Source organism: Sturnus vulgaris, unplaced genomic scaffold (assembly GCF_052056855.1).
Source record: "Sturnus vulgaris isolate bStuVul1 unplaced genomic scaffold, bStuVul1.hap1 Scaffold_157, whole genome shotgun sequence".
Taxonomy (NCBI): Eukaryota; Metazoa; Chordata; class Aves; order Passeriformes; family Sturnidae; genus Sturnus; species Sturnus vulgaris.
This window is the reverse complement of record NW_028276074.1, coordinates 7,792,501-7,805,000: the sequence shown is the minus strand read 5'-3', so window position 1 is coordinate 7,805,000 and position 12,500 is coordinate 7,792,501.

Sequence of the window (12,500 nt, the reverse complement as noted above, 5' to 3'; positions counted from 1 at the left end):
TTTCGATACGGACACAACTCTGGCAACACAGGTCGGGAGCGGGAAACGAGGCGCAGCCAACCTCGGCCAAGCGAGCCACGCCCGGGGGGCTCTCGGGGAGGGGGGCCAGGGAAAGCCCGGGCAGGCTCAACACAACCCCGGGCCGGCCCCACAGAAATCCAGCCCCGGCTGCCGGCCACCAGCGTGCACCGGGACCGACAGCCGAAGAAATGCCGCACCCGGCGAGCGGGCGGGGCCCCGGCTTAAGGCCGGGCAGAAAAGGGGCGAGGCGCCGCCGCCTCGCCCGCCACCATCCCCGGGGGAGCGAGCGGGCGCCCGGCTCCCCGTTGTCACGAAACCGGCAGCAGCCGGGCCGGAGCGGGACACACTCGCGGCTTTCTCGCCCTCTCTCTGGGCCTTTTTCTCGCTTCTCCCCCGCCTGGAACAACGCAGCCTCGCCTGGGCCGGGGGAGCGCGGTGGCTCTCGGATCGCATCGCTCTCTCTGGGGGCTTTCTCGCTTCTCCCCCGGACTGAACACGCAGCCTCGGCCTGGGCCGGGGAGCGGCTCTCGGATCGCATCGGTCTCTCTGGGGGCTTTCTCGCTTCTCCCCCGACTGAGCACGCAGCCTCGCCTGGGCCGGGGAGCGGCTCTCGGATCGCATCGGTCTCTCTCTCTGGGCTAACCTGTCCCAGTCGAACTGGGTAAGACGGGAAGCCGGACGAAGCCACGCGACTCGCCCCGACATCGGCGGTGTTCTTCTGGCCCTGGCGACCGCACGCGCGTCCGCCCTTCTCCGCCACGGACACAGGCACGGCAACAGCCTGTGGGGATACGGCCCGTCACCTCGTTCCCATAATACGGACAGATGGGCCCGAAGCGGCGGAGGCCGGAAAGAGAACCGATGTACGTGACCGAGGGGGCGCAGTGGCGCACGCCGCCTTCTACGATGACATAGCCGGAGGCAGCGAGAAACAGCGACCCCTTGGAGTACTTCCAGGCCGGCGGCGGACAACAGGTCTACCAGCCATGAAACGGGCAACAGGTCTACCGACGGCTTGCTGCGGACAACAGGTCTACCCAGCCATGAAACGGGCAACAGGTCTACCAAGCTGCGGACAACAGGTCTACCCAGGGCATGCTGCGGACACCAGGTCTACCCACGGCTTGCTGCGGACAACAGGTCTACCCAGCTGCGGACACCAGGTCTACCCAGGGCATGAAAAGGGCAACAGGTCTACCAAGCTGCGGACACCAGGTCTACCCAGGGCATGCTGCGGACACCAGGTCTACCCACGGCTTGCTGCGGACAACAGGTCTACCCAGCCATGAAACGGGCAACAGGTCTACCAAGCTGCGGACACCAGGTCTACCCAGGGCATGCTGCGGACACCAGGTCTACCCACGGCTTGCTGCGGACACCAGGTCTACCCACGGCTTGCTGCGGACACCAGGTCTACCCAGCCATGAAACGGGCAACAGGTCTACCAAGCTGCGGACACCAGGTCTACCCAGGGCATGCTGCGGACACCAGATCTACCCACGGCTTGCTGCGGACACCAGGTCTACCCAGCCATGAAACGGGCAACAGGTCTACCAAGCTGCGGACACCAGGTCTACCCAGGGCATGCTGCGGACAACAGGTCTACCCAGCCATGAAACGGGCAACAGGTCTACTCACGGCTTGCTGCGGACACCAGGTCTACCCAGCCATGAAACGGGCAACAGGTCTACCAAGCTGCGGACACCAGGTCTACCCAGGGCATGCTGCGGACAACAGGTCTACCCACTCAATGCTGCGGACAACAGGTCTACCCAGGCATGAATCGGGCAACAGGTCTACCAAGCTCCGGACACCAGGTCTACCCACGGCTTGCTGCGGACACCAGGTCTACCCAGCCATGAAACGGGCAACAGGTCTACCAAGCTGCGGACACCAGGTCTACCCAGGGCATGCTGCGGACACCAGGTCTACCCAGCCATGAAACGGGCAACAGGTCTACTCACGGCTTGCTGCGGACACCAGGTCTACCCAGCCATGAAACGGGCAACAGGTCTACCAAGCTGCGGACACCAGGTCTACCCAGGGCATGCTGCGGACACCAGGTCTACCCAGCCATGAAACGGGCAACAGGTCTACTCACGGCTTGCTGCGGACACCAGGTCTACCCAGCCATGAAACGGGCAACAGGTCTACCAAGCTGCGGACACCAGGTCTACCCAGGGCATGCTGCGGACACCAGGTCTACCCAGGGCATGCTGCGGACAACAGGTCTACCCAGGCATGAATCGGGCAACAGGTCTACCAAGCTGCGGACACCAGGTCTACCCAGGGCATGCTGCGGACACCAGGTCTACCCAGCCATGAAACGGGCAACAGGTCTACCAAGCTGCGGACACCAGGTCTACCCAGGGCATGCTGCGGACACCAGGTCTACCCAGCCATGAAACGGGCAACAGGTCTACTCACGGCTTGCTGCGGACACCAGGTCTACCCAGCCATGAAACGGGCAACAGGTCTACCAAGCTGCGGACACCAGGTCTACCCAGGGCATGCTGCGGACACCAGGTCTACCCAGCCATGAAACGGGCAACAGGTCTACTCACGTCTTGCTGCGGACACCAGGTCTACCCAGCCATGAAACGGGCAACAGGTCTACCAAGCTGCGGACACCAGGTCTACTCACGGCTTGCTGCGGACACCAGGTCTACCCAGCCATGAAACGGGCAACAGGTCTACTCACGGCTTGCTGCGGACACCAGGTCTACCCAGCCATGAAACGGGCAACAGGTCTACCAAGCTGCGGACAACAGGTCTACCCAGGGCATGCTGCGGACAACAGGTCTACCCAGCCATGAAACGGGCAACAGGTCTACTCACGGCTTGCTGCGGACACCAGGTCTACCCAGCCATGAAACGGGCAACAGGTCTACCAAGCTGCGGACACCAGGTCTACCCAGGGCATGCTGCGGACACCAGGTCTACCCACGGCTTGCTGCGGACACCAGGTCTACCCAGCCATGAAACGGGCAACAGGTCTACCAAGCTGCGGACACCAGGTCTACCCAGCCATGAATCGGGCAACAGGTCTACCAAGCTGCGGACAACAGGTCTACCCAGCCATGAAACGGGCAACAGGTCTACCATCTCAATGCTGCGGACACCAGGTCTACCCAGCCATGAAACGGGCAACAGGTCTACCAAGCTGCGGACACCAGGTCTACCCAGGGTATGTAGCGGACACCAGGTCTACCAACTCAATGCTGCGGACAACAGGTCTACCCAGCCATGAAACGGGCAACAGGTCTACCAAGCTGCGGACACCAGGTCTACCCACGGCTTGCTGCGGACACCAGGTCTACCCAGCCATGAAACGGGCAGCAGGTCTACCCACGGCTTGCTGCGGACACCAGGTCTACCCAGCCATGAAACGGGCAACAGGTCTACCAAGCTGCGGACACCAGGTCTACCCAGGGCATGCTGCGGACAACAGGTCTACCCAGCCATGAAACGGGCAACAGGTCTACTCACGGCTTGCTGCGGACACCAGGTCTACCCAGCCATGAAACGGGCAACAGGTCTACCAAGCTGCGGACACCAGGTCTACCCAGGGCATGCTGCGGACACCAGGTCTACCCAGCCATGAAACGGGCAACAGGTCTACTCACGGCTTGCTGCGGACACCAGGTCTACCCAGCCATGAAACGGGCAACAGGTCTACCAAGCTGCGGACACCAGGTCTACCCAGCTATGAAACGGGCAACAGGTCTACCAAGCTGCGGACACCAGGTCTACCCAGGGCATGCTGCGGACACCAGGTCTACCAACTCAATGCTGCGGACAACAGGTCTACCCAGCCATGAATCGGGCAACAGGTCTACCAAGCTGCGGACACCAGGTCTACCCACGGCTTGCTGCGGACACCAGGTCTACCCAGCCATGAAACGGGCAACAGGTCTACCAAGCTGCGGACACCAGGTCTACCCAGGTCATGCTGCGGACACCAGGTCTACCCAGCCATGAAACGGGCAACAGGTCTACCAAGCTGCGGACACCAGGTCTACCCAGGGCATGCTGCGGACACCAGGTCTACCAACTCAATGCTGCGGACAACAGGTCTACCCAGCCATGAAACGGGCAACAGGTCTACCAAGCTGCGGACACCAGGTCTACCCAGGGCATGCTGCGGACACCAGGTCTACCAACTCAATGCTGCGGACAACAGGTCTACCCAGCCATGAATCGGGCAACAGGTCTACCAAGCTGCGGACACCAGGTCTACCCAGGGCATGCTGCGGACACCAGGTCTACCCAGCCATGAAACGGGCAACAGGTCTACTCACGGCTTGCTGCGGACAACAGGTCTACCCAGCCATGAAACGGGCAACAGGTCTACCAAGCTGCGGACACCAGGTCTACCCAGGGCATGCTGCGGACACCAGGTCTACCCACGGCTTGCTGCGGACAACAGGTCTACCCAGGCATGAATCGGGCAACAGGTCTACCAAGCTGCGGACACCAGGTCTACCCAGGGCATGCTGCGGACACCAGGTCTACCCACGGCTTGCTGCGGACAACAGGTCTACCCAGCCATGAATCGGGCAACAGGTCTACCAAGCTCCGGACACCAGGTCTACCCACGGCTTGCTGCGGACACCAGGTCTACCCAGCCATGAAACGGGCAACAGGTCTACCAAGCTGCGGACACCAGGTCTACCCACGGCTTGCTGCGGACACCAGGTCTACCCAGCCATGAAACGGGCAACAGGTCTACCAAGCTGCGGACACCAGGTCTACCCAGCCATGAAACGGGCAACAGGTCTACCAACTCAATGCTGCGGACAACAGGTCTACCCAGCCATGAAACGGGCAACAGGTCTACCAAGCTGCGGACACCAGGTCTACCCACGGCATGCTGCGGACAACAGGTCTACCCAGCCATGAAACGGGCAACAGGTCTACTCACGGCTTGCTGCGGACAACAGGTCTACCCAGCCATGAAACGGGCAACAGGTCTACCAAGCTGCGGACAACAGGTCTACCCAGGGCATGCTGCGGACACCAGGTCTACCCAGCCATGAAACGGGCAACAGGTCTACTCACGGCTTGCTGCGGACACCAGGTCTACCCAGCCATGAATCGGGCAACAGGTCTACCAAGCTGCGGACAACAGGTCTACCCAGCCATGAAACGGGCAACAGGTCTACCATCTCAATGCTGCGGACACCAGGTCTACCCAGCCATGAAACGGGCAACAGGTCTACCAAGCTGCGGACACCAGGTCTACCCAGGGTATGTAGCGGACACCAGGTCTACCAACTCAATGCTGCGGACAACAGGTCTACCCAGCCATCAAACGGGCAACAGGTCTACCAAGCTGCGGACACCAGGTCTACCCACGGCTTGCTGCGGACACCAGGTCTACCCAGCCATGAAACGGGCAGCAGGTCTACCCACGGCTTGCTGCGGACACCAGGTCTACCCAGCCATGAAACGGGCAACAGGTCTACCAAGCTGCGGACACCAGGTCTACCCAGGGCATGCTGCGGACAACAGGTCTACCCAGCCATGAAACGGGCAACAGGTCTACTCACGGCTTGCTGCGGACAACAGGTCTACCCAGCCATGAAACGGGCAACAGGTCTACCAAGCTGCGGACACCAGGTCTACCCAGGGCATGCTGCGGACACCAGGTCTACCCAGCCATGAAACGGGCAACAGGTCTACCAAGCTGCGGACACCAGGTCTACCCAGGGCATGCTGCGGACACCAGGTCTACCCAGCCATGAAACGGGCAACAGGTCTACCGACGGCTTGCTGCGGACACCAGGTCTACCCAGCCATGAAACGGGCAACAGGTCTACCAAGCTGCGGACACCAGGTCTACCCAGGGCATGCTGCGGACACCAGGTCTACCCAGCCATGAAACGGGCAACAGGTCTACTCACGGCTTGCTGCGGACAACAGGTCTACCCAGCCATGAAACGGGCAACAGGTCTACCAAGCTGCGGACACCAGGTCTACCCAGGGCATGCTGCGGACACCAGGTCTACCCACGGCTTGCTGCGGACAACAGGTCTACCCAGGCATGAATCGGGCAACAGGTCTACCAAGCTGCGGACACCAGGTCTACCCAGGGCATGCTGCGGACACCAGGTCTACCCACGGCTTGCTGCGGACAACAGGTCTACCCAGGCATGAATCGGGCAACAGGTCTACCAAGCTCCGGACACCAGGTCTACCCACGGCTTGCTGCGGACACCAGGTCTACCCAGCCATGAAACGGGCAACAGGTCTACCAAGCTGCGGACACCAGGTCTACCCAGCCATGAAACGGGCAACAGGTCTACCAACTCAATGCTGCGGACAACAGGTCTACCCAGCCATGAAACGGGCAACAGGTCTACCAAGCTGCGGACACCAGGTCTACCCACGGCTTGCTGCGGACACCAGGTCTACCCAGCCATGAAACGGGCAACAGGTCTACCAAGCTGCGGACACCAGGTCTACCCAGGGCATGCTGCGGACACCAGGTCTACCCAGCCATGAAACGGGCAACAGGTCTACTCACGGCTTGCTGCGGACACCAGGTCTACCCAGCCATGAAACGGGCAACAGGTCTACCAAGCTGCGGACAACAGGTCTACCCAGGGCATGCTGCGGACACCAGGTCTACCCAGCCATGAAACGGGCAACAGGTCTACTCACGGCTTGCTGCGGACACCAGGTCTACCCAGCCATGAATCGGGCAACAGGTCTACCAAGCTGCGGACAACAGGTCTACCCAGCCATGAAACGGGCAACAGGTCTACCATCTCAATGCTGCGGACACCAGGTCTACCCAGCCATGAAACGGGCAACAGGTCTACCAAGCTGCGGACACCAGGTCTACCCAGGGTATGTAGCGGACACCAGGTCTACCAACTCAATGCTGCGGACAACAGGTCTACCCAGGCATGAAACGGGCAACAGGTCTACCAAGCTGCGGACACCAGGTCTACCCAGGGCATGCTGCGGACACCAGGTCTACCCACGGCTTGCTGCGGACAACAGGTCTACCCAGCCATGAAACGGGCAACAGGTCTACCAAGCTGCGGACACCAGGTCTACCCACGGCTTGCTGCGGACACCAGGTCTACCCAGCCATGAAACGGGCAGCAGGTCTACCCACGGCTTGCTGCGGACACCAGGTCTACCCAGCCATGAAACGGGCAACAGGTCTACCAAGCTGCGGACACCAGGTCTACCCAGGGCATGCTGCGGACAACAGGTCTACCCAGCCATGAAACGGGCAACAGGTCTACTCACGGCTTGCTGCGGACAACAGGTCTACCCAGCCATGAAACGGGCAACAGGTCTACCAAGCTGCGGACACCAGGTCTACCCAGGGCATGCTGCGGACACCAGGTCTACCCAGCCATGAAACGGGCAACAGGTCTACTCACGGCTTGCTGCGGACACCAGGTCTACCCAGCCATGAAACGGGCAACAGGTCTACCAAGCTGCGGACACCAGGTCTACCCAGCTATGAAACGGGCAACAGGTCTACCAAGCTGCGGACACCAGGTCTACCCAGGGCATGCTGCGGACACCAGGTCTACCCAGCCATGAAACGGGCAACAGGTCTACCAAGCTGCGGACAACAGGTCTACCCAGGCATGAATCGGGCAACAGGTCTACCAAGCTCCGGACACCAGGTCTACCCACGGCTTGCTGCGGACACCAGGTCTACCCAGCCATGAAACGGGCAACAGGTCTACCAAGCTGCGGACACCAGGTCTACCCAGGTCATGCTGCGGACACCAGGTCTACCCAGCCATGAAACGGGCAACAGGTCTACTCACGGCTTGCTGCGGACACCAGGTCTACCCAGCCATGAAACGGGCAACAGGTCTACCAAGCTGCGGACACCAGGTCTACCCAGGGCATGCTGCGGACACCAGGTCTACCAACTCAATGCTGCGGACACCAGGTCTACCCAGCCATGAAACGGGCAACAGGTCTACCAAGCTGCGGACACCAGGTCTACCCAGGGCATGCTGCGGACACCAGGTCTACCAACTCAATGCTGCGGACAACAGGTCTACCCAGCCATGAATCGGGCAACAGGTCTACCAAGCTGCGGACACCAGGTCTACCCACGGCTTGCTGCGGACACCAGGTCTACCCAGCCATGAAACGGGCAACAGGTCTACCAAGCTGCGGACACCAGGTCTACCCAGGGCATGCTGCGGACACCAGGTCTACCCACGGCTTGCTGCGGACAACAGGTCTACCCACTCCAAGCTGCGGACACCAGGTCTAACTACTCCATTACGCGGACAACAGGTCTACCCACTCCATGCGGCGGACAACATGTCTACCCGCTCCATGCTGCGGACACCAGGTCTGCCCACGCCGTGATGCGGACCACAGGTCTACCTTCGCCATGCTGCACGCAGCCCGGGTCGCACCGGAGCTAGGTAGACCCGGTCGCCGCGGCCGTCGCAGCGCCCTCGCCCTCGACGGCGGACCCACGCCGCCGGTCCCGGAGGCGGGTAGACCTGGTCGCCGCGGCCACGGCGGCCGCCCATCCCGGAGCCCAGTAGACCTGGCCGCCGCGGGACCGGCCAAGTTTCCCGGAGTCGTGTAGACCTGGTCGTCGCGGCCACGGCCGCCGCCGCTGCGCCTTCGCCGGCGACGGCGGTCCCACGCCACCGGCCCCGGAGCCGCGTCGACCTGGCCGCCGCGGGACGGGCCACGTTTCGCGGATCCGGGTAGACGAGGCATCCTTGTACCATCTCGGAGCCGGGGAAACCCCACAGCCTCTTAACGCTCCGGAGCCCAAGTGCTCCAGCAGCCTTGCCCCGCCCGGCAGAATCGATTTCAAGACCAAGACATATTTTCGACAACATTTTATTTCATCATTTCATTTCATTTCTTTTCATTTCATTTTATTATTTTATTTTATTTCGTTTTGTTTTGTTTTGTTTTGTTTTGTTTTGATTTGATTTGATTTGTTTCATTTCCTCTTTGCCTTTTTTGAATGATTGCCTCTTCTATTTACTCGGAAAGAAAATCTTTTCCGGAAAACAAAACTCTTGCCAAATCTTATTTGTGATCCCTTTGGGCCCACAGCCGAGCTGACGGAGGGCCTGTGCCCGGTTCTCGCCCTGCTGACACACTGACCCCCCCAAACGGCGTCCTCCCTACCCCACGCCTCCTCCCCCGTCCCCCAGAGACCCTACCTACAGAGCCCCCCCCCCCACAAAACAGAACCTCACGGGCCGCAGCACAGCCAGGGGAAGCACGTACGTGCAGCGAAACTCGGCCCAAAGCCGCCGCGCCCTGGCACAACTCGCCCTGCCCCTTCCCGCCCCACGGAGGCGGCTGCATCGAGGCGACCGGCGCCGCCGTCGGCAAGCGGGTGGCCGCTTTCGGGCCGGTTCTTCCGCGGAAGGTCTGCAGAGCTCTTGGGGCCTCGGCGCGGGTTTGGGGGGCCGTGAGGGCTCGCTGTCGAGGCGCCCGGGGCCGGCACGAAGCCGCCTGCCCTCTCCCTGTCCCTGCCCCGTCTTCCGCAGCCACCCATTAACGCTGGGGGCGAGCCCGCCCTCCGCCATCAACCTCCCATGCAGCGCTTTCAGACTTTCCCCGCCCCTGCCCATTGTCGGCTGGGGGCGCCCTGCCCCCCGCCGTCAGCCTCCCTGGCAGCGCTTTCAGACTCTCTCGGGCCCCTGCCCATTGTCGGCTGGGGGCGCCCCGCCCCCCGCCCTCAGCCTCCCTGGCAGCGCTTTCAGACTGCCTCGGGCCCTGCCCATTGTCGGTTGGGGGCGCCCCGCCCCCCGCCCTCAGCCTCCCTGGCAGCGCTTTCAGACGGTCTCGTGCCCTGCCCATTGTCGGTTGGGGGCGACCCCGCCCTCCGCCATCAGCCTCCCTGGCAGCGCTTTCAGACTGCCTCGGGCCCTGCCCATTGTCGGTTGGGGGCGACCCCGCCCTCCGCCATCAGCCTCCCTGGCAGCACTTTCAGCCTCTTCCTGCCCCCGCCCACGGTCCCACCGGGCAGTTTACACGGCGGCGGCGGGAGGCTGATGCCGAGGTCGGCAGGCGGAGAGCCTGGTGCACAAGCAGGGATGGCGGCGGGATGATTGGCGCCGTCTGTCCCTGGTCAAAGAAGCTCTCTGTTCAGCTTTCTCGGAGCCTTTTGCTTTGGTGGCGTTCCTTCCTCCTCCGCCCCGGCGCCGCTCAAGCCTGCGGCAGGGCGGCAGCGCGGCGGGTGGGCGGCCGGGGGGAGGGGGGAGGGGGGGGGGAGGGAGGGAGCGCGCGAGCGAGCGAGCGAGCGAGCGAGCGCGCTGCAGAAATGAAGCCCGGAGCAGGGCCGCGGTCCATTCGAGCACGGGGAGGGGGCGCGACAACGCTGCCTGCTCCTGTCGGGGAGCGCTTGGGGAAGTGGGGTGCCGGCACCATGACGGCGGAGCGGACAGGGGCCGCGGCTGGGGAAGAGGCCGGCGGAGCTCGCCAGTGGATGCTGGCGCACGGAGCCGGCAGGGACACCTGGGCACGGCTGGGACCGAAAGTCGCCCGCCTTCACGCCCCGCCTTTCGCCGGGGGGAAGAAGACGCGAGAGCAGGGCTGCCTGCTGGGCTGCCAGTGCCCGCGGTCATGCCGGACGTGCAGGCCGACCGCCGAAGGCGTGCTCGCCGCTGCAGAGACGACAAGGGGGCCGCGCGTCCGATGGAAGAGACGGGGCGCCATCGCGCGGCGGCCGGGCTGCAAGGCCGGCCGACGGTAACAGGACTACCACGCCGCGGGCGGCCAGAGACAAAGACCGGCCGAGGGCAACAGGTCTACCCAGCATTATGCCGGCCGGTACCAGGGCCGGCCGAGGGCAACAGGTCTACCCAGCATTAGGCCAGCCGGAAAGACGGCCGGCAGAGGGCAACAGGTCTACCCAGCATTCGGCCGTCAGGTAACACTGCCGGCCGAGGGCAACAGGTCTACCCAGCATTCGGCTGGCCGGTAACACGGCGGGCCGAGGGCAACAGGTCTACCCAGCATTAGGCCGGCCGGTAACACTGCCGGCCGAGGGCAACAGGTCTACCCAGCATTAGGCCGCCACGTCCAAAGGCCGGCCGAGGGCAACAGGTCTACCCAGCATTAGGCCGCCACGTCCAAAGGCCGGCCGAGGGCAACAGGTCTACCCAGCATTCGGCCGCCACGTCCAAAGGCCGGCCGAGGGCAACAGGTCTACCCAGCATTAGGCCGCCACGTCCAAAGGCCGGCCGAGGGCAACAGGTCTACCCAGCATTCGGCCGCCACGTCCAAAGGCCGGCCGAGGGCAACAGGTCTACCCAGCATTCGGCCGCCACGTCCAAAGGCCGGCCGAGGGCAACAGGTCTACCCAGCATTCGGCCGCCACGTCCAAAGGCCGGCCGAGGGCAACAGGTCTACCCAGCATTCGGCCGTCAGGTACAAAGGCCGGCCGAGGGCAACAGGTCTACCCAGCATTAGGCTGCCACGTACAAAGGCCGGCCGAGGGCAACAGGTCTACCCAGCATTCGGCCGTCAGGTACAAAGGCCGGCCGAGGGCAACAGGTCTACCCAGCATTAGGCCGGCCGGTAACACTGCCGGCCGAGGGCAACAGGTCTACCCAGCATTAGGCCGCCACGTCCAAAGGCCGGCCGAGGGCAACAGGTCTAACCAGCATTAGGCCGGCCGGCAGAGGGCAACAGGTCTACCCAGCATTCGGCCGTCAGGTACAAAGGCCGGCCGAGGGCAACAGGTCTACCCAGCATTAGGCTGGCCGGTAACACTGCCGGCCGAGGGCAACAGGTCTACCCAGCATTCGGCCGCCACGTCCAAAGGCCGGCCGAGGGCAACAGGTCTAACCAGCATTAGGCCGCCACGTCCAAAGGCCGGCCGAGGGCAACAGGTCTACCCAGCATTAGGCCGCCACGTCCAAAGGCCGGCCGAGGGCAACAGGTCTACCCAGCATTCGGCCGCCACGTCCAAAGGCCGGCCGAGGGCAACAGGTCTACCCAGCATTAGGCCGGCCGGCAGAGGGCAACAGGTCTACCCAGCATTCGGCCGTCAGGTACAAAGGCCGGCCGAGGGCAACAGGTCTACCCAGCATTAGGCCGGCCGGTAACACTGCCGGCCGAGGGCAACAGGTCTACCCAGCATTAGGCCGCCACGTCCAAAGGCCGGCCGAGGGCAAGAGGTCTACCCAGCATTAGGCCGCCACGTCCAAAGGCCGGCCGAGGGCAACAGGTCTACCCAGCATTAGGCCGCCACGTCCAAAGGCCGGCCGAGGGCAACAGGTCTACCCAGCATTCGGCCGTCAGGTACAAAGGCCGGCCGAGGGCAACAGGTCTACCCAGCATTCGGCCGCCACGTCCAAAGGCCGGCCGAGGGCAACAGGTCTACCCAGCATTAGGCCGCCACGTCCAAAGGCCGGCCGAGGGCAACAGGTCTACCCAGCATTAGGCCGCCACGTCCAAAGGCCGGCCGAGGGCAACAGGTCTACCCAGCATTAGGCCGGCCG